Below are 20,239 nucleotides of genomic sequence, written 5' to 3'. Positions count from 1 at the left end.
CGGGTGGGGGTTTTCTGGCTGGTGGGCCTTTAACCCGAGCCACTGCCCCCTCTGGTGCGGTCTGTGGACTTACCACTACCGCCAGCTGGGGAACGTCTTCCTCAGGCTTTACCTCTCCTGAACCTGGGCTAGGGGCAGATAACTCTTCGCAGCCTGGTGCTACAGGCTGAGGGGCTCCGCCCCCAGGTCCCAAATCTGGGTCCGGAGCGGGGTCTTCGCCCTCGGGTCCCTCCTCCTCTAAACCTGGGTCAGGGGCGGGGTCTTCACCCTCGTGTCCCTCCTCCTCTAAACCTGGGTCAGGGGCGGGGTCTTCGCCCTCGTGTCCCTCCTCCTCTAAAGCTGGGTCAGGGGCGGGGTCTTTGCCCTCGGGTCCCTCCTCCTCTAAACCTGGGTCAGGGCGGGGTCTTCCCCCTCGGGTCCCTCCTCCTCTAAACCTGGGTCAGGGGCGGGGTCTTCGCCTTCGGGTCCCTCCTCCCCTAAACCTGGGTCAGGGGCGGGGTCTCCGCCCTCGGGTCCCACCTCATCTGAATCCCAGAAGAGTGGGGGAGTGTCCCAATCGGTGGGCGGGATGGCCCCTCCCCTTAAGCAAGCCACAGCGCCTGTCTGTGAACTGGCTCCTGCTGCAGGCTGAGGATTTCTATCCTCAGACCTTATCCCAACTGGCTGCTCCCTCCTCTCGGGCTTAAACAGATTACACTGATTAATATAACTAGCAGCCTGTTTTAAAGTCTCGTCCGCTGCCCTGAACGGGCCTTCTATGGACTCCCCTTTCTTTTTCCTTACCAGGACGGCCTTACAGATGGGATCTTAAGGGGCTTGGACCTGCTTTAGGTTCGGGGCCAAAGCTACCCACTGTGTGCCTCCCTTGTCCCGGACTGCGGCTACCGAACCTGCTCTACTGGGATCCCAGAACTCTCCTTCCCTGGCCCCCTGCTTGGTCACCCCGTTGGTCCTTTGGTTACCCTCCCACGTGGTAGGGAGGGATCCTAAATCTATGGCCAAAGGTTTGGCCATTTCCCCAGCCTGCTCATTCCCTGTGAATCCCATTAGACCAAATGGGACCTCATTAGACCTGGGTGAATTGGTCGGGTCTTCCGAATGGACCACCGTGCTGGAAGCTCCAGTGTCCACCGAATATCTCCCCTGCACCGTCTCCACCCGCATCTTAACACAGGGCCTGCTCCCCTCATCGTTTTCAAGGGGACACAGGTCGGCAGGCTGCGCTGGTTCTAGTCAGGGCTGTGGGTTGGATGGGGTCAGAGCACCGGTAGCGGCTGCTACCCTCCCGTGGTCAGTCAATATGGACCTCATGGTATCCAAAAATGACTTGACCGCGGCGGGAGGGATTCCTGTCTCTGCCTTTTGGACTGGGGCTGTGGAGTTCTTTCCCTTGTTATCTTTCCAAGGGTTTTTGCACTCCTTCCTCCAGTGACCATCTTTCCCACACCTGTAACAATTAAACTTTGTGCTAGAAGGGTTAGTCCCTTCCTGATTCCACTCCTTCCTACCCTGTCTGGGTTTTACCTCATGCACCTTCCCTTTAGGTGGGTGTGCATCGGTTCCCCTACCGTTCTTATAGGCTAGGGTCAACTGTCTGATCACCGTAAGTTCGGTGGTCAGGGGATTCTTGGGGTCGAACCAGACTTCCGCCTTGGCCCGGACCTGCGGCAAGCTGTTTGCCACCAGGTAACGGAGCCAATGGGTCAGCTGATCCCCGTTCAGGAATGCCCGGTTAGGTGTCCCAGGACAGGCACTCCGGTACACCGGCCATAACCTGTCCGCGAAAGCTTGCGGGGTTTCCCCTGCGAGCTGCACCGTCTTCTCCACACGGGAGAAAGGACTTCTCTCATTCATTCCCATGGCCTCCAGAACTTCATCACTGAGCGCCTCATACCCGCCCTGCCCCTTTTTACACTTGTCAGAGAGGGATTGGAGGAGTTTACTCTCCAAAGAGAACAGCAGCATTTTAGCCTGCTCAGCTCCATCGCATTCGTTGATGCTGGCTGCCTGTTCCACTTCCCTGAAGTGGACCGAGGGGTCTCCTTTCCCGGTGAGCCTTGGGATATGGCTCACCATAGCCCTAAGCTGTTGGGTGCTATAGGGTAATACGAACTGGTTTTGGAGGGGTCCCTCTTCCTCGCCATCTATGGGTAGGCCAAACCTCCAATGCCGGGCTGGGCACATCGGTCCTGGTTCTAGCCTCTCCTGCGGGGGTTGTTCCACCTCCGCTTCTATCCCTGACTTCAACCCCCCTTGCTGCCAGACCTCGCTAAAACCTGGCACTATGGGTGGTGGTTGCGGGACCTCTTGTTCCTCAACCAGGTCACCCCTTGGCACTACCTGTGGTGTCTGAACTGTTCTCCCCTCGTTCTCTGTGAAATCCGCCTGGCTTGCCTTCCAGGCTTATGAGGCACACCATGCCCTTTGCCTTCCTTAGGGCCAGGCTCAGGTTTTCTATCTGTTCCTTGCAGGGGCCATGATCTGTATCTTCAAACCCCTCTTCACTTGTCAACTTATAGGCTGCCTTTACTTCTTTTACCTTTTCCTCCTGTTCCATTACTTGTCTCGCTAGGCGGGCGTTCTTTCAGCAGTCCACAGCTTAGACTGCCCCTCCCCCGCTCTGGGCTTAACTATGTTGCAGATCGAGTTTCTTAAAGGTGTGATCCTTCTTAAAGGCATGAAGCCTGATTTATAGTCTACGGACCGAAAAGCGGATTGCGTCCTTTCTGTGATCGGTACGCTACACCGCTCCCCCCAGAATCCGCTAGTAGGGAGTGTACGAACCGGCGTGGCGGCTTGATGGCACGGCCGGAACGGCTCTTGGCGGTTGGTGTCGGGAGAGGGGCGGTTGGACGCGTCGGGCTCTTAGGCGGTCTGCCCCACGGTGGGGGTTGGCCCACTTGAACGGGTTCGTCGGGCTCTAGGTGCGCCAGCTTGAGCCGGTCGACCGACACCTTGTCAGTTCTGCCGCCCACTTGGAGGAGGAAGAACTTGTTCCCCGTCTGGAGTATCTTGTAGGGTCCGTCGTATGGGGGCTGTAGAGGTCCTCAGTGGGCGTCATGACGCACGAAAACAAATTTGGCCATGTGCAGGCTAGGTGGTACGCGGGTTGCTGGTTCGCCGTGCCGGCTGGTGGGTACCGGAGCGAACTGTTGTGCTCGGTTGGCGAAAGCGCGGCATTGCTGGTCAGCCGACCAGGGGGTCGTGGCGGTGGGCAGGAACTCTCCGGGTACGCGCAGCGGCTGGCTGTACACGAGTTCCGCCGCCGAGGCTTGCAGGTCTTCCTTGACCGCGGAGCGTAAGCCAAGTAGCATCCACGGGAGGCGGTCGATCCAAGCCTCATCCTCGAGGCTGGTGCGGAGGGACGCCTTCATGGACTTGTGGAATCGCTCGCACAGTCCGTTGGCTTGGGGATGGTAAGCCGTGGTGCGGTGAACGGCCACCCCGAGGTTTCGGGCGATGGCGGCCCACAGATCAGAGGTGAACTGCGGGCCTCTATCCGACGTCATGTCGGAGGGGGCGCCGAACCGAGCGACCCAGGTCCCGATGAACGCCCTCGCGATGTCGGCGGTGGTGGTGGACGTCAGTAGAATGGCCTCGGGCCAGCGGGTGGTACGGTCCACGATTGTCAGCAGGTGCGTGTGACCTTGTGATGGCGGCAGGGGGCCGACGAGGTCGATGTGGACGTGGTCAAACCTTCTTTCTGGCACGGTGAACTCCTCGAGTGGGGCTTTGACATGCTGGTGGATTTTGGCACGCTGGCAAGCTATGCAGGATCTGGACCAGACGCGCACATCTTTGCGCAGGCTGCGCCAGACAAATCGGTTGGCCACCAGTCTAATGGACGCGCGGGCGCCGTACGTCCGGATGTCGGTGCCGTTGGCGGCAGCCAGCGCAGGGCCGCGGCCGCCTCGCTGGATCTCAAGGGCGGACGCGGGGATGATGCTGCGCTGCGCGCCCGTGTCGCATAGGAAACGGCGTCCGGAGGCGCTGTCCGTAACGTACAGCAGCGCGCCTGCTTGCCCCACGGCCATCGTGTAGGCCAGTGTGGGGGCGGTTGGAGACGTGCAGGGATGGCTGCAGCGGCGTGCCCGTGCGTCGAACCGGGTATGGAAGTAGCAGTAGCCCTGGGTCGGAGTGCTTGGGGGACGTGGGGGCCTGGGGGGCCTCGTGGCCGAGCGATAGAGGGTGGAGCGCGCGCCGATGCTGCGGAGGCGACGGCGTGGTTGTAGCCGGCGGACAGGAGCTTATTGGCTTCGTCGGCCAGGTCCTCGAGGTCCATGAGGCTGGACGCCATGATCGCCGGGCAGATGCTGGGGGGTAGTTGGTGGATAAAGAGCGTGCAGAAGAGGGAGCCGGGCGGTTTCTCGTCAGTCAGAGCAAGCATGTGTGAGAGCAAGTCTGACGGCGTGGAGCCACCGAGGCCCGGGAGGTCGAGGAGCTGGCAGTTGCGCATGAATTGGGAGGCTGTGAATTTTTTAAGGAGCGCGGCCTTGAGATGTGCGTACTTGCCTTCCTCCGAAGGGTTTTGTAGTGTTGTCCAGACTTTAGTGATTGTGGAGCTGCCCAGGGAAGCGAGGAGGTAGTCGTACATCGTTGCGTCGGCGGTGATGCCGCGGAGTCGGAATTGCGATTCGGCTTGAAGGAACCAGGCGGTGGCTAGGTTCTCCCAGAACTCCGGCAGCTTCACAGAAACTGCGTTTGTGTCAGCCATGGTTATGCTTAGGAGTCGTCCTGAGCGTCGGGGTCACCAATGTCTACGTACTCCTAACAAAATATACTGAACTCGGAGAGGTTCAACAGAAAAGGTTTAATTGTTGAGACCACATGTTGAACACAAAAATGGCGTCGGAGACTACACCAAGTCCGACTGTCTTTCAGCAGTCCACAGCTTAAACTGCCCCTCCCCCACTCTGGGCTTAACTATGTGGCAGATCGAGTTTCTTAAAGGTGTGATCCTTCTTAAAGGCATGACGCCTGATTTATAGTCTACGGATCGAAAAGCGGATTGTGTCCTTTCTGTGATCGGTACGCCACAGCATTTTTATTCTTCCTACCAAGGTGGATAACCTCACATTCTCCCACATTATACTCCATCTGCCAAATTTTTGCCCACTCACTTAACCTATCTATATCCCTTTGCAGATTCTTTGGGCTCAATCTTAATAATGGAAGTGGGTTGAGGGCGGGCCTGCTGCTCAGCAGCTTTCAGACCCTCTGCTGCCTCCCAGCACTTCCGATTTTGGCTTCATTGGCCTCGTTACGGCCAACATGCGGGTCCCTCCAGGCAATTGCTTGGAGGATGTCAGTTTCTCGCCCTGATGTGTTGTTTGTTTGAAAATTTAAAGGGGCCATGTCCCATTTGCATACAAATATCATTGGGATGGCTTGGTGCTTTATTATCTAGAAAGGGGAGTTGTCAACATCTGTTCTGAGCAAAATTTAATGAATGATATTGCTGGTCATCTTATTCCAGAAAGAGATTCATGATTCTTTGATATATGACGTTATTATCTGACTACGAAATGAAAAAGATGCCAGATGTGTTCCAATCATTTGCTTCGTAATATTAATGCTTTTTTCTCCTAAAGGTGCTGGGGGCTGCAGGAATGGCAGCCCCAAAAACTAAGCCGGCAGCCAGCTTCAATGAGGGCTCTCTCCATGCTCTTGCTGAGTGGGTTAGAGGATGTCAGGAGCTCCTCTTCCCTGGAAATGGAAGGAGGAGGCCTCCTCAGCAAACCAAGGCAGCTTGGCTGCAAATTGCTGAGGAGGTGAGCTCGAGATCTGTGTGCAGACGCACATGGGTTTTGTTGCATCCGTGTATAATAAGACACAGACTGCAGGAGAAACGGTACAACAGATGTTTACTCAACGTGGCTCACAGTGGAACTGATCTGTCCAGATTGCTACTCAGTGCTATATACAGGTGTGGTCACTGCCGGTACTGCAGTATACATGAGCTGTAAAACATAGTTCCCCTTAAAGGTATATACATTACAATTCCTCCCCTTTTAGATTAACAGTACCATAACACTCATTTAACAATCAAATATCAAACTAATTACAATTAACACTTTTAACATGCAACATTAGCTGAAAATAGTCTATTTATATATTCAGTCTTTGGGGAGGCTTCCTGATCCTTTTCCTGATCCTTTCCCGCGCCTTTCCCGAGTGTCTTGCTCTTGGTGCGGAGGCGATTCTGGCCCCCTGTCGTCGGTTGGTTCATCAGCTTCCGATGCTACTGTTTCTGGGGTAGATGCGACCTGTACGTCGGGTTCATCACCAGGTACGTATGGGCGAGGCATGGGGTTGACTTGTTCCTGTGACTCTAGGATCTGGTCAGCATGGCGTCTCACGATGCTCTCCCCAACGTCCACTGTGTACATTAGTGGGCCCTGCCGTGTGCATATCGTTCCTGGCTGCCATTTTTCTGTTCGGTAGTCGCGGGCCAAGACTGGTTGCCCTACATTGAAGCTCCTTGTTGGCTTCTCATGGATGTGCTGGAATTGCTTACTCTCAACATCTCTTCGTACGTTGGGTCTGAGCAAATCCAGGCGAGATCTTAACCTTCGGTTAAAGAACATCATTGCTGGGGCCTGGTTGGTGACTGCATTTGTCGCATTCTGGTAGGCGAACAGGAAATTGTCCACCTTGTGCTGCAGCGGAATGTTGTCATTGTACATAGCCTTTATTGCCTTCTTAAAGGTTTGTACGAACCTCTCAGCCAATCCATTTGTGGCTGGATGATACAGGGCGGATGTGTAATGCCTTACCCCATTCTTTTTCAAGAGCCTCCGGAACTCTTCGGACACAAACTATGGTCCGTTGTCGGAGCAAATCTGTTCTGGCAAGCCATTCCTGGCAAAAATGGTCCGTAGGACTGCAATAGTTTTCTCCGTGGTGGTGGAGGACATTTTGATGACCTCAGGCCATTTCGAGTGCGCATCCATGGCTATTAAAAACATTGAGTCCATGAATGGACCAGCAAAATCAATATGCACCTGTTGCCATGGAGATGAGGGCCACTCCCATGGGTGTAGAGGGGCCTGTGGTGGTGCATTTTGGAATTTCTGGCATCCTGAGCAGCTCTTGGTCAGGTCCTCGATTTGTTTATCGATTCCCGGCCACCACACATAAGCCCTGGCTAGGCTTTTCATTTTTACCCCTCCCAGATGACCCTCATGAAGCTCATTGAGCACTCTATCCCTTAACTTGGGTGGAATTACCACTCGGGATCCACACATCAAGGTCCCCCGGCACACTGACAGCTGTTCTCTCCTTGTCGAGAATGCTGGCAACAGTGAGTTGCCATGTGCTGGCCATCCCTTCACCGTCAAATCATATACCCGAGACAGTGTCGGGTCATTTCGGGTTTCCTTTTCGATACAAGCGTTAGTTACCGGTAGGTATTCAACTATAGTCGAATGGAATATTTCGACAGGATCCACTGCTGGTGCTTCCTCCGCAGTAGGCAGTGGCAGGCGTGATAGCCCATCAGCATTTCCATGCTGTTTCGTGCCCTTATATTCAATCTCACAGTGGTGCGCCCCTAGAAAAAGTGACCATCTTTGTAGTCGTTGCGCAGTCATCACCGGAACGCCCTTCTTCGGATTAAAAATGGAGACAAGAGGCTGGTGATCAGTCAGCAAGGTGAATTTCTGCCCGTGCAGATAGTGATTGAACTTTTTCACTCCCCACACTAGGCTGAGGGCCTCCCTGTCAATCTGGGCGTAGTTACGCTCGGCTGAGGTTAGTGATCGTGACGCAAAGGCTATTGGCCTCACTGAGCCGTCCGAGAATTTGTGCGACAGCGCCGCTCCAATGCCGTAGGGTGACGCATCACATGCCAACCGAATTGGTAATGCTGGGTTGTAATGGGCCAATACCTCTTTCGATGTGATTAGTGTTTTGCTCTTCTGGAAAGCTCGTCTACATTCGTCACTCCACTTCCATGGCACCCCAGTTTGCAGTAGGGTGTTCAGTGGGTGTAGTATTGTAGACAAATTTGGCGAGAACTTATGGTAGTAGTTTACCAGCCCGAGGAACGACCTCAGTTGTGACACATTTTCCGGTGCTGGAGCCTTGACTAGTGCCTCAATCTTCTCTGGGGACTTATGTAACCCCTCTTTATCGATAACGTGGCCACAATACGAGATCTTTTTTCTAAAAAACTCGCATTTGGGGTGGTTAGCTCGGAGCCCATATCCCTGCAATCTAGTGAGCACCTGCTCCAGGTTGGCAAGGTGCTCACTGTCATTTTCGCCCGTGACCAGGATGTCGTCCAAATAACACTGGGTCCCTGGGATCCCTTGCAGGACTTGTTCCATTGCCCTCTGCCAAATAGCCGGAGCTGATGCTACCCCAAATACCAGCCGGTTGTATTGGTAGAGATCTTTATGGGTGTTGATTGTGAGGTATTTTTTTGATGCTTCTTCTACCTCCATTTGCAGATACACCTGGGCCAGATCAATCTTAGTGAAGCGTTTCCCTCCAGATAGCGAGGCGAAAATATCTTCAATCCGCGGAAGTGGATATAGTACGGTGTGAAGGACCGGGTTCACTGTTACCTTAAAGTCCCCACAGATGCAAACCTTCCTTGGTTCCCCAGGCGTGCTGCTCAACGACTTTTTCATCACAGGGACGATGGGTGTAGCCCACTCGCTCCAGTCTACCTTGGACAGTACACCTGAACGTTCCAGACTCTCCAGCTCTGCTTCGACAGCTGGGCGGATCGCATAAGGTACCGGTCTGGCCTTAAAAGATTTTGGGCTTGCGTTTTCTTCAATTTTAATCGTCATTGTCATGCCTTTTAGTGTTCCGAGTCCTTGCTGGAACACTTCTTTCGCGTCAGTTAGGATCTTTGACAGTCGCCCAGGTGTGACGTCGTCATCCTTTTTGTCAGCCACAGTCAGTGCCTGTATGGAATGCCAATCCAGTTGTATTTTCTGGATCCATTCACGTCCCAGTAATGGTGGTCCTCCATCTTGCAATACATACAGGTCTAGTTTTGGTGTTTCCTTACCGTTATATATAACGGTCACCCTTATTTTTCCTTTGGGGTAGACTTTTTGCCCCGTGTACGTCTTCAAAATAATTTTTGTGTCTCTCAAGGGTATGTGTGAGAATAGCCGCTCGTTGACCCGTCGGTTTATGACTGTTAGGGCTTATCCTGTGTCCAATTCCATCTTTACCTGGACTCCTGCTATCTTGAGAGTGACCCAAATGGTTCGGTGATCCTCCGTTGTGATCACATTATGTAGTTTCAGACAACTCAGTTCCCTGCTTTCGGAATCGTATCACTCTTTTGTTCGTCTGAACTATTCTCCGTCATCTTATGTACCTTCTTGTACTTTCCTTTGGTAGGTTTCTTATTGCTGGTTTTCTTTCCCGACCTGCAGACTCGTGCTGTGTCCTACTTTTCCACACCGTCTGCACACTTTGTCTTTGAACCAGCAATCATTCTGGTCGTGTGTTGTTCTGCCGCAGCGATAGTACTTCTCTGTTCCATATGACATTTAGTTTGTGCCATATTCTTGCAGTCTCTGTTGTGTCTCTGCAGTGCCCCGTGCTGCTGCTTCATATGATACCGCAATGCTGAAAGCCTTTTCCAGCGTAAGGTCCTTTTCAGATAAAAGCCGTTTCTGGGTTCCTTCACTTTGAAGCCCACACACAAACTTGTCCCTTAAGGTATCTGCCAGTCCCGCTCCAAACTGGCAGTGTTTCGATAGTTTGCGCAGTTCTGTTAAATAATCAGCATTGCTTTGATCCTTATGCTGGTTCCGTTTGTGAAACTTGAATCTTTCTGCTATCAGCAGCGGTGTGGGGTTTAAATGTTCCTGTAGTGTCATTACTATGTCTTCAAAACTCTTTTCCATTGGCTTCGTTGGGGTTACTAGATTTCGTAATAAACCATACGTCTTTGCACCCATTAAATTTAACAATACTGACGCTTTCTTGTCATCTGACACCTCACTTGCCTTGCAGTACTCCTCTATTCGTTCGACATATGTAGTCCAATCTTCGACTTCATTGTCAAATGCGGTGATACTGCCACTCTTCGGCATTTTGGGTGTGGTTTAAAATGGCGTCTCCCAATGACTTAAAATGGCGTCTCCCGTGCTTTCCTTCCTCCCCTGCTGCTGCCAACGCCGCTCCCGGCGGTTCTCGTGGCAATGGCGGCATCTTGTAGGTTTCACGCACTTCTCCTGCGCTGCTGCCAACGTCGCTCTCGGCGGTCCTCGTGGCAATGGCGGCGCCCTGTAGGTTTCGCGCGCTTCTCCTGCGCTGCTGCCAACGCCGCTCTCGGCGGTCCTCGTGGCAATGGCGGCGCCTCGCGGGTTTCTGCGCATCTCTCTCTCCCTCTCTCCGACGCTGCTCGGCCCCTGAACACCGGCTGTGCCCTGTGCGCTCTGCCCTCTCTCTCTCTCTCTCTCTCTCTCCCTCTCTTCGACGCTGCTCGGCCCCTGAACACCGGCTGCGCCCTGTGCGCTCTGCCCTCTCTCTCTCTCCCCCGTCGACGCTGCTCTAGCCCGCCGCTGTCCGGGAAGGGTCTGCGCACTACCTGTTGCCAGCCCGTTTTGCTGGACCGCCTCGACTGGAAAGCCAAGCCTGGCTCTCGACAGCCTCCCCCGCAATTCTCGAGTCTCTGCTGGATGACTGGGCGGTTACACGTGGTTGATGCCCGAGTCTCTGGCCTTTACCTCCAATCCACTGATCTCCAGGAATTAATCCCCGGGAGGTGATGCAGAGTTGCAGGTAGGTTCGAATTTGCCTTGTCGCCAATGTTGCGTCCGTGTATAATAAGACACAGACTGCAGGAGAAACGGTACAACAGGTGTTTACTCAACGTGGCTCACAGTGGAACTGATCTGTACAGATTACTACTCAGTGCTATAGACAGGTGTGGTCACTGCCGGTACTGCAGTATACATGAGCTGTAAAAGATAGTTCCCCTTAAAGGTATATACATTACAGGTTTAGTGTCGAGAAAGGTTTAATGATCTGCTGACATCACCTAAAGTTTGGCCTTTGTGACCTGGGAAGTGAAAGTTCAAGAGTGAGGGCTCAGGGCGATTTCCATGTGGAATGATGGTGGTGACACTGAGCGCAAACCACCATTTATTGGACAGATGATGGCTGGGGTTTGAGACTATCGGACTTATAGTCATCTCCATTTGCCAGCCACCTGTGGTTGAAGCATTAGCTTACGCGAATCTGGCATATCTGCGTGCATCCCTTGCCTGACGGCCATCAATGTGGTCGCCTGCTGCTAGATTGGCCACATCCGGCCCCGCAACACATCACTCCCCACCCTCCTACTCATCCTCCTCCTCCTCCTCCTCGTCCTCGTCCTCGTCCTCTTCATCTTCCTCCAAGGAGGCTGTGTGCTGAGCCAGTTGTTCACCTGGCAGCACTAAGCCGCACTGCTCTTCCTCCGAATCTGACGACCAGGATGAGAGGATGTAAATGGTTCCCATCCCGTTGTTATAGATTTCAGTTGAGGCAAGAAGCTTGCAAGCGCTCACTCAAAGTGACTTGAAATTATTCCAATCAGTTCACACAGCAGATGTGTGTCAGCTTGACCAGTCACAATGTCAGTAGATTTGCAAAATCTTATCCCAAACCTCCAACAACAAAGTTGTTGCATTTGAATGCCAGCCACGTTACAGGAGCGCTTTTAAAGTTCTGCACCAATAATGACTACTTATCATGTCTTCCACCAACTCATCTCCTTGCAGTTGGACTGTTTCTGACTAGACGGGAAGCAGGAGCCAGAGGCACGAAAATGGGAAACCTCTGTCAAAATAGAATTAACAAGTCAGGTAACTTAACTGCATTAACTACCTGTCCCACCAGTTGGAGTCGGGTCAGTTTGGGAGCGGCTGAACCGACACTAACGAAAATCGCGTGGGGGCGAGATGGAGGCGGGTTGGGTGTCTGAAGTCATTTTTTCCGATTTTCGCAACCGACCGCCTCCAAACCCGCCTCCTCAGGGCTATTAAAATCAAGCCCTGGGTGTCCTCTTCACAACTTGCTTTCCCACCTATCTTTATATCATCAGTAAGTTTGGCTACAGTACACTCGGTCCCTTCATCCAAGTCATTAATATAGTTGTAAATAGTTGAGGCCCCAGCATGTTAACCATGTTATCTTGTGCAATAGCCTTTTATGTGGACCTCAGGAAGTGCTGTATGGAGACCACAGACATGTAGGAAAAAACATAATTTTTTTTAGTGTTCTATTTACGTGGTCCCTTGATATGTTGAAATTCGTGGCCTAGATTGGTTAAATATGAGCTTACAACTCTAGTTCACCTGCTGGTTAGTTCTTCACCTGAACCTGTTTTTAAGTGGCAAACGTCTCCAGAAACTGGAGGTCAATCAATTTGCTTAATATGGAAATAGTCCTGGGTGTTGGCTTTCTGGGTTTGACAATGAGGAATGATTAAACAGCATAAATGTAGCATGAGACTAACCTGTCCACTCTTGACAAATGCCCGCAAGCCGATTCCAGCATATTTCAGGCCAGGCGTGAAGGACTGGCTTAGAAATTCCACCTGATGTGTTGCCCTGCTTTTATGCCAATGGGAAATGATTTGTGCCCATTGGTGGGCTGGAGAGATATTTACACCAGAATTTCTTGGGTCAACTCATTTACATATTCATTGGATTAGTGATTTGCATAAAACCTATGTGAATCCCCCACATTTAGGGAAGATTGGAAAATTATGGCAAGCCCTTCCACTATCTCCTCCCCTAATTTCCTTAGAAACCTGGGATGCAAGCCATCTGGACCAGGTGACTTGTCCACTCTTACCCAGTCTTTCTAGTACATCCTGTCTATCAATTTTCACCCTTTCCATTGCTTCTACCTTTTCCACTTCTACCGATATTTTTTCAGCATCCACCCCCTTAGTAAACACCGATACAAAGTACTCATTCAGTATTCTAGCTTTGCCCTGCGCCTCTAAGCATATATCACCTTCTTTATCTCTAATAGGCCCTACCCCGCCTCTTACTATCTGCTTACTGTTTATATGCTGGTAGAAGATTTTTGGGTTCCCTTTTATGTTAACTGCCTTTCTATTCTGATATTCTCTCTTTGCCAATCTTATTTTCATCTTCACTTCCTCTCTCAACTTATTGTATTTGGTCTGGTTCTCCCTTGAAGAATTCACCTGACATGCATCATACACCCTCTTTTTTTGTTTCATCATCTTCTCTATCTCCCTCATCATCCAAGGAGCCCTTGCTTTGGTTCCCTTACCCTTCCCTCTTGTTGGAATGTATTAGCCCGTACTTGGAACAACTCCTCCTTAAAGATCACCCATTGTTCCGTTACAGTTTTTCCTGTCAGTCTTTGGTTCCGTTTTACCCTGGCTAGATCCTTTTGCATCCCATTGAAGTTAGCCCTGTTCCAGTTTAGAAGTTCCACTCTAGCTTGTTCCTTGCTCCTCTCCATTGCTAATCTAAATCTTATAATACGATAATCACTCGTACCCAAGTGTTCTCCTGCAGACACTTGGTCGACCTGGCCCACCTCATTCCCCAGCACCAGATCCAGCAATGCCTCCTTCCTAGTTGGGCCAAGAACATATTGGTCAAGGAAATTCTCCTGAACGCATTTCAGAAATTCTTCCCCCTCCTTTTCCTTTACCCTAGCATTATCCCAATCGATATTTGGATAATTAAAGTCCCCCAATATCACCACTCTATAGCTCTTGCATATCTCTGTGATTTCCCTGCAGATTTGCACAATGTCTTCCTTAATCAGCACTGCCACCCCACCTCCCTTTTTTCCTTCCCTATCTTTTCTGAACACCTTGTACCCTTGAATATTACGTGCCCAGTGATGTGCCTCAATGAATCCGAGACTCGACGTTAACGGAGCAAAGCAAGGCTTTTATTAACTAAGAAAGTAGTACACAGTGGAGAAGTGTCTCCCATCCAAAGATCTGCTGCACTGTCTGTGAGACAGTGCAGCCTGCTTAAGTAGTGGCCAGGTATGGGCGGAGCCCTACACACAATACAGTACCGTTGGGGAAATGAAACTGAAACTAAACTAAACACAGAGAATACAGTGCCTGAGAACACAGAGAATACAGTGCCTGATGAACGGCATATTTCATCACACCCAGTCCTCACCGTTTTTAAGCCATGTTTCCGTTATTGCCACAACATCATATTGCCACACGACTAATTGTGCTTGTTGCTCACCAACCTTATTCACTGCACTTTGTGAGTTTATGTACATTTATTCTAAACCCATTTTTGAATTTTTTGTAGTCTTTCTTCGTCTGCTCCTATCTAATATGGTACTTCTTCTGCCTCTAGTACTACTACTTTCTCTAGTACTATCCAACACACTCACTCCTCTATGCACCTTATTCCTCTTTTCTACTCCTATATGTTGGTGCCCATCCCCCTGCCAAGCTAGTTTAAATCCTCCCCAACAGCACTAGCAAACCTCCCAGTGAGACTATTGGTCCCGGCTCTGTTGAGGTGTAACCCATCCAGCTTGTACAGGTCCCACCTTCCCCAGAAACGGTCCCAATGACTCAGGAATCTAAAGCCCTCCCTCCAGCACCATCTCTCCAGCCACGCAATCATCTGTTCTATCCTTCTATTTCTGTACTCACTGGCATGTGGCACCGGGAGTAATCCGGAGATTACTACCTTTGAGGTCCTGCTTCTTAATCTCTCTCCTAGCTCCCTAAACTCTGCCTGCAGGACCTCGTCCCTCTTTCTGCCTATTTTGTTGATACTTGTAAAAGATTAGATGCGCGATTGCGTGTCTTTATGCGTACCAGCCCTAATGTTTACCCTGCGGCAAGGTGGGTGTGGAAATGCAAGGGTCAAAGGTTGAGTCAGTATTTCTCATGCTCTTTCACTGATACTGCAGCAAGTTAGGAGTACAATGCTTAATTGGAACTGACATGCATGCAATGGCAAGATTCAGCAAGCCTTATCTTGCTGCTCTTCACAGGCCAGAAAGCTTTTTTTTTTCCATTTGTTCCCACAAACTATGGGCATGTGAGACTCCATCTGCCACCTCCTGCCATACTTATTGCATGTTGGGGTGCAAAGAACGATTGTGCTCAGCCCTATGTATGGCTGTCCTCCTCAATTAGACCTCTTTCTGGAGAACAGGCAAGTTGTCTTCATTGGATGGGGCAGTTCTGCCCACATTCCCTTGGCCACCTTCCATTTCTGTCATTGAAAATATGCTGCATTCAAAAAAATAAAGGCCCGTATTTTTTGATCGGAGGCTTCCTGCGTGCGGAGGCCTCTGATCTGGAAAAAAATCTACGAACTTACCTGAGGGCTCCCGAGGTGCGTATACTTCTGCTCCTGGGCCTCTCCAAATTCAAAATGTGCAGGGCCCACGTATCCCAGAGGCGCAGGCAGTTCGCAAGTGTCCCTGGGATCACGTGGGCCATGGGAAGCCAGCAGGAGAAGGGAATCTCCCTTCATACACTTGACAGATAGACCTGTCAAATATATGAATGGAGATCACTCCAAAAACACAGTAAAACATTAAATACATTTTTAAAAAACCATCACGTGTTTAAAATGAGTTGAAATTACAATACGTTAAATATTTTAAACAACAATTTAATTTTGTGAAAAAATAATTAAAGTTGTAAATGGGACTAAAAATAAACGTACCTTTTGTAAAAGTATTTTAAAATTATAAATGAGTGAAAAAAACATTTAAAAAACTTTTTTTTCAATTCTTATTTTGGTAGAAGCAGGCCTTACACCTGCTTTTACCAGGCGTAAGATTTCTAAGGGTTTTCTGCGGGCAGAGGTTCTCCAGAAAGCGGAACTCTCCCCCCGCAGAGGCCCTTCTCCAGGGCAGGCGTCCGATCTGTCAAGAGCATTCTTGACAGATGAGAAATACCGGTTTTCAGCGCATGTGCTTCACATGCCTGAAACTGGCATTTCCAATGTCCCTACGGGTGTGTACACAGCTCGTACACACCCATAGGCATCGGAATATACGGCCCAATGAATTGGTTCACCTGAAGTGAGACCAGTAGCCTTTTATGAACTGGCTCTCTCCAGATATTCCAGCTCTCTCTGTCATAGCACTATCCACTTCATGAAAAATGCACAGGGAGTTTATTCTAAATACATTTATGAGCTAACCTTGCTGAATCAGGTGAGGCAGCTGGACACACTTGTTGCACAAAGCCCCATGAATGTGCAGCAAACCTGGTGCCATTTCAGCCAGGTCACTGAATTGGCCCATATGATACTAAAAATGGCCACAGGTGGAAACTAGGAAATGAAAGAGTAATGACTGGAAGCTAGTAGCCAAAGAAGAATGTATCAAATAGAAAGGCTGCCCTCAAGCAATAAATTGAAATAGAGGAAAATAAACAATCTTAACGATTGAGGAGTGACTGGAATTTGATGTGTGTGTTTCGATGAGGAAATGGCAAAACTGATGTGTAGTGACAGTGTGACTTAAAAACCCACAGCACAAAATGGGATGAAAAACACAGAACAGGATAGATGATTGTACAATTTGTAAGTGGATAAGATAAAGCGAAAGGATTCCTACGTGTTTTAATTTCTTTTGCTTCCACCATATTCTTCATTCTTTTCCATCTCTAAGGTTTATATGCTGTTTTATACTGGAGAGGCAGGTTGGATGACTTACAAATCTCAGTGTGAATTTTTTTTTTGGCAGAATCGCCGGCTTAGCTGACAATATGTCATTATGTCTTAAATGAAAGAAAAGTGCTTGTCATCCTGGATGTGTTATCTTAGCAACTTTAACTTGCGTTGTCATGACTACTACAGCGTAATTCTTGGTCACGTGAGTAACTGGTGTTGAGATCTCTGTGTTGCACTCCACTGCCTTTTCCAATTCGAGTTAATACAAAGAAAGACTCACAAATGGAGAGATCGGAGTGTTGGTAGAAATGAAAGTGTATAATGCCACATGGTGGACTGTGTCACTCGACTGTGTTACTATTGTGCAACTCTAGAAGAAAATACTCCCAATAAAGTGTAGTTCTGAAAAATATTAGATCTTGCTCAGCGTATCTGTGATAGAAACAGCATGTCTGCTGGGTATCAGTGTGATGACTGAAACTTCTCAACTTTGAAACATATTGGCTTTACATGGCTTTCAAAAGGGAATTTGATAAGTACCTGAAGGAAAAAAAATCTGCAGGGCTACGGGGAAAGGGCGGGGGAGTGGACCCCAATGCTATCACTACGACGCCCTGAAATGCCAAGAGCTGACCATAAAGAAGAATACCCTCAGTCAACTAGCCCTGGGACTCAGTGAAGTAACTACTAACAATACTAACAATAACCAGCCCCAGGACAGTGACAGGGTAACACAAAGAATTTGACCCAACACAATCGTCGCTAAGCAAAAGGAAAAATATCTGACATATTGGGCAGAAACAACAAAAACCCAAAGCAAACTCAATTGCTACTTGGCCCTAAACAGACAATACAACATAGCTGATTACCTGACCATGGTAAAGGATAACAAACTGAGAAGAACCTTGACAAGGTACAGACTTAGCGAACATAGCCTAGCGATCGAAAAAGGCAGACACAGGCAGACCAGGCTGCCAAGAGAAGACAGGATATGCTCTCACTGCAGTCAGGGAGTAATGGAGACAGAGATGCACTTCCTCACAGCCTGTGGAAAATATCAGGGCATCAGGGAGAATTTCTACCAAAAATTCTCACAAATATGCCCTGAATTCAGAAATCTGAATGACAACCAAAAACTCCCATTCCTACTGGGGGAGGAGAGAAGCTGTGTAACACTGGCGGCACACTATGTTACAGCTTGCCATGAACAGAGGGACAACCAGTAAACTAAGAAAAGAGTATATATAAACAATGCGAATGTATATTTATACACTCAGGGATATACCTGTTTATACACTATGAATAGAACTGCGTTTATGTGTTCAACCATAAATGTATTTTGATGCTTTGGCAACATAAGATGTACCTTATCATGCCAATAAAGCGATTTGAATTTGAAAAAAAATTTGAATTTGACTAGCTGAAGTGCTCTTGCAGAGAGCTGGCACGGGCTCGACGGGCCGAATGTCCTCCTTCTGTGCTGTAACCATTCTATGATTCTATTCTATGATATCTCATACAAAAGCTACAGTTACTGTGTTATAATTTAGTGATAGTGATTCAGTTAGAAACTGAAATGCAGAAATTGGTCAACGGTGAAACCTCTAATGCAGAATACACCTAACGTTTCACTGCAATACTTCTGCAGCTGTTGATTTGCTCAACAACCTTTGATGCCCTTGTCCCCAGTAAAACCATTACTCTCTTCCATCCTGATCATTTCCTCTGGTATGGCCCACATCTTCACTCACTCAAACCAAGGGGTTCAGAATTGAGCATATCTGGTGCCCAAAAGGTTTAGCCATCCATCACCAGATCTGGCTGGGCCACATTAAGTGTTATTGGGCCTTGTGCTCTTCTGTGAAAACCATCCTCTATTCAGGATCATCCTGGAGAACAAAGATAACCCCATGCTTCTTTTATCCACTGTCAACCATCTCCTTAAACCCATCTCTCCTGCCCCTTCCACCCTCATCTTCAACGCCAAATGCAAGGAACTCATGGACTTCTTTGTTATTAAGGGTGAGATGATCTGTTCAACTGTCTCTGCTGCTTCTCTTCCTTCCCCACCAAGCCAAACCTCCCTTCCCTAGCCCTGAACTCCTGTCTCCCTCTAGCTTCTCTCCTATCTCCCCTTCTGCTATCTCTAAGCTCATCTCATCCATGAGACTCATCTGTTCCTCCATTGACCCAATTCCTACTAATCTGCTGACCATTCCTGGCCCCCGTGATAGCTGAAATTGTAAATGGTTCCCTCACCTCTGGTACTATCCCTCTGTCTTCAAAACCACCACCAACCTCTCCTCAAAAAATGTACCCTTGATTTCTCTGTTCCTACAAACTACTGTCCCATCTCCAATCTTCCATCTTTGTCCATCTTCAAAGTCCTTCAGCATGTTGTTGCCTTCCAAATTTGTTCTCATCTTTCCTGCAACTCCCTTTTTCAATCTCTCCAATCGGGTGTGTGCCTGTGCCACAGCATCAAAATGGTCCTAACCAAAGTTACACATGACATCCACTGTGAGTGTGGCTGTGGTGCATTACTCTACTTTGACCTCTGCAACCTTTAATATCGTCAACAACACCATCTTCCTCCAATGCCTCTCCTCTTTTGTCGAGCTCACTAGAACTGCCCTTGCTTGGTTCCACCCTTACCTATCCAATTGTAGCCAGAGCATCTCCAGCAATAAATTCTCTTCCTACCTCTGGACTGTAAACCTCCAGAGTTCCCTAAGGATCTATCCTTTTGCCCTGTCCTCGTCCTCATCCTCATGTACATGCTGCTTCTTGGCAACATCATCTGCAGACAAGGAGTCTGCTTCCACATTTATACTGTTGACATTCAGTTCTAACTTTTCCACTGCCTCTCTCGACCCCTCACACTGCCTTTATGTTGTCAGACTCCTTGTCTGACATCCAGTAATGGATGACCCACAATTTACTCACGTTAAGCATTTGGAAGATTGAAGCCATTGAACCGAATTCCGTACTCTTGCTACCAATTCCATCTACCTCCTTGGCCACTTCTCAGGCTGAACATAAATGTTCACAATCTCAGCGTCCTATTTGACCCTGAGCTTATTTTCCCATCCCAAATCACTCTGTCACAAAGACTGCCTTGTCCACTGCATTGTGGCATAGTGGTTAGCACTGTTGCCTCACAGCGCCAGGGACCCGGGTTCGAATCCGGCCTCGGGTGACTGACTGTGTGGAGTTTGCACATTCTCCCCGTGTTTGCGTGGGTTTTCTCCGGGTGCTCCGGTTTCCTCCCACAGTCCAAAGATGTGCAGGTTAGGTTGATTGGCTCTGATAAATTGACCCTTAGTGTTAGGGGGATTAAATACATGGGGTTACGGGGATAGGGTGGGATATGTGTTGGTGTAGGGGTTACGGGGATCGGGTGGGATATGTGTCGGTGCAGGCTCGATGGGCCAAAATGGCCTCTATCTGCACTGTGGGGTTTCTGTGATTCTGTGATTGTCCACCTCTGTAACATTGCCCACATCCACTTCATTGCCAATCTCCAATCCTGTCTCAGGCCATCTGTCAAAACCCTCATTCATGACTTTGTCACTTCCACACTTAACTATTCCAATGCTATGCTGGCCGAC

This window comes from Somniosus microcephalus, chromosome 13, assembly GCF_052327205.1.
Source record: "Somniosus microcephalus isolate GS21.2 chromosome 13, FLI_Smic_1.0, whole genome shotgun sequence".
Taxonomy (NCBI): Eukaryota; Metazoa; Chordata; class Chondrichthyes; order Squaliformes; family Somniosidae; genus Somniosus; species Somniosus microcephalus.
Note: the sequence above shows the minus strand (reverse complement) of the source record.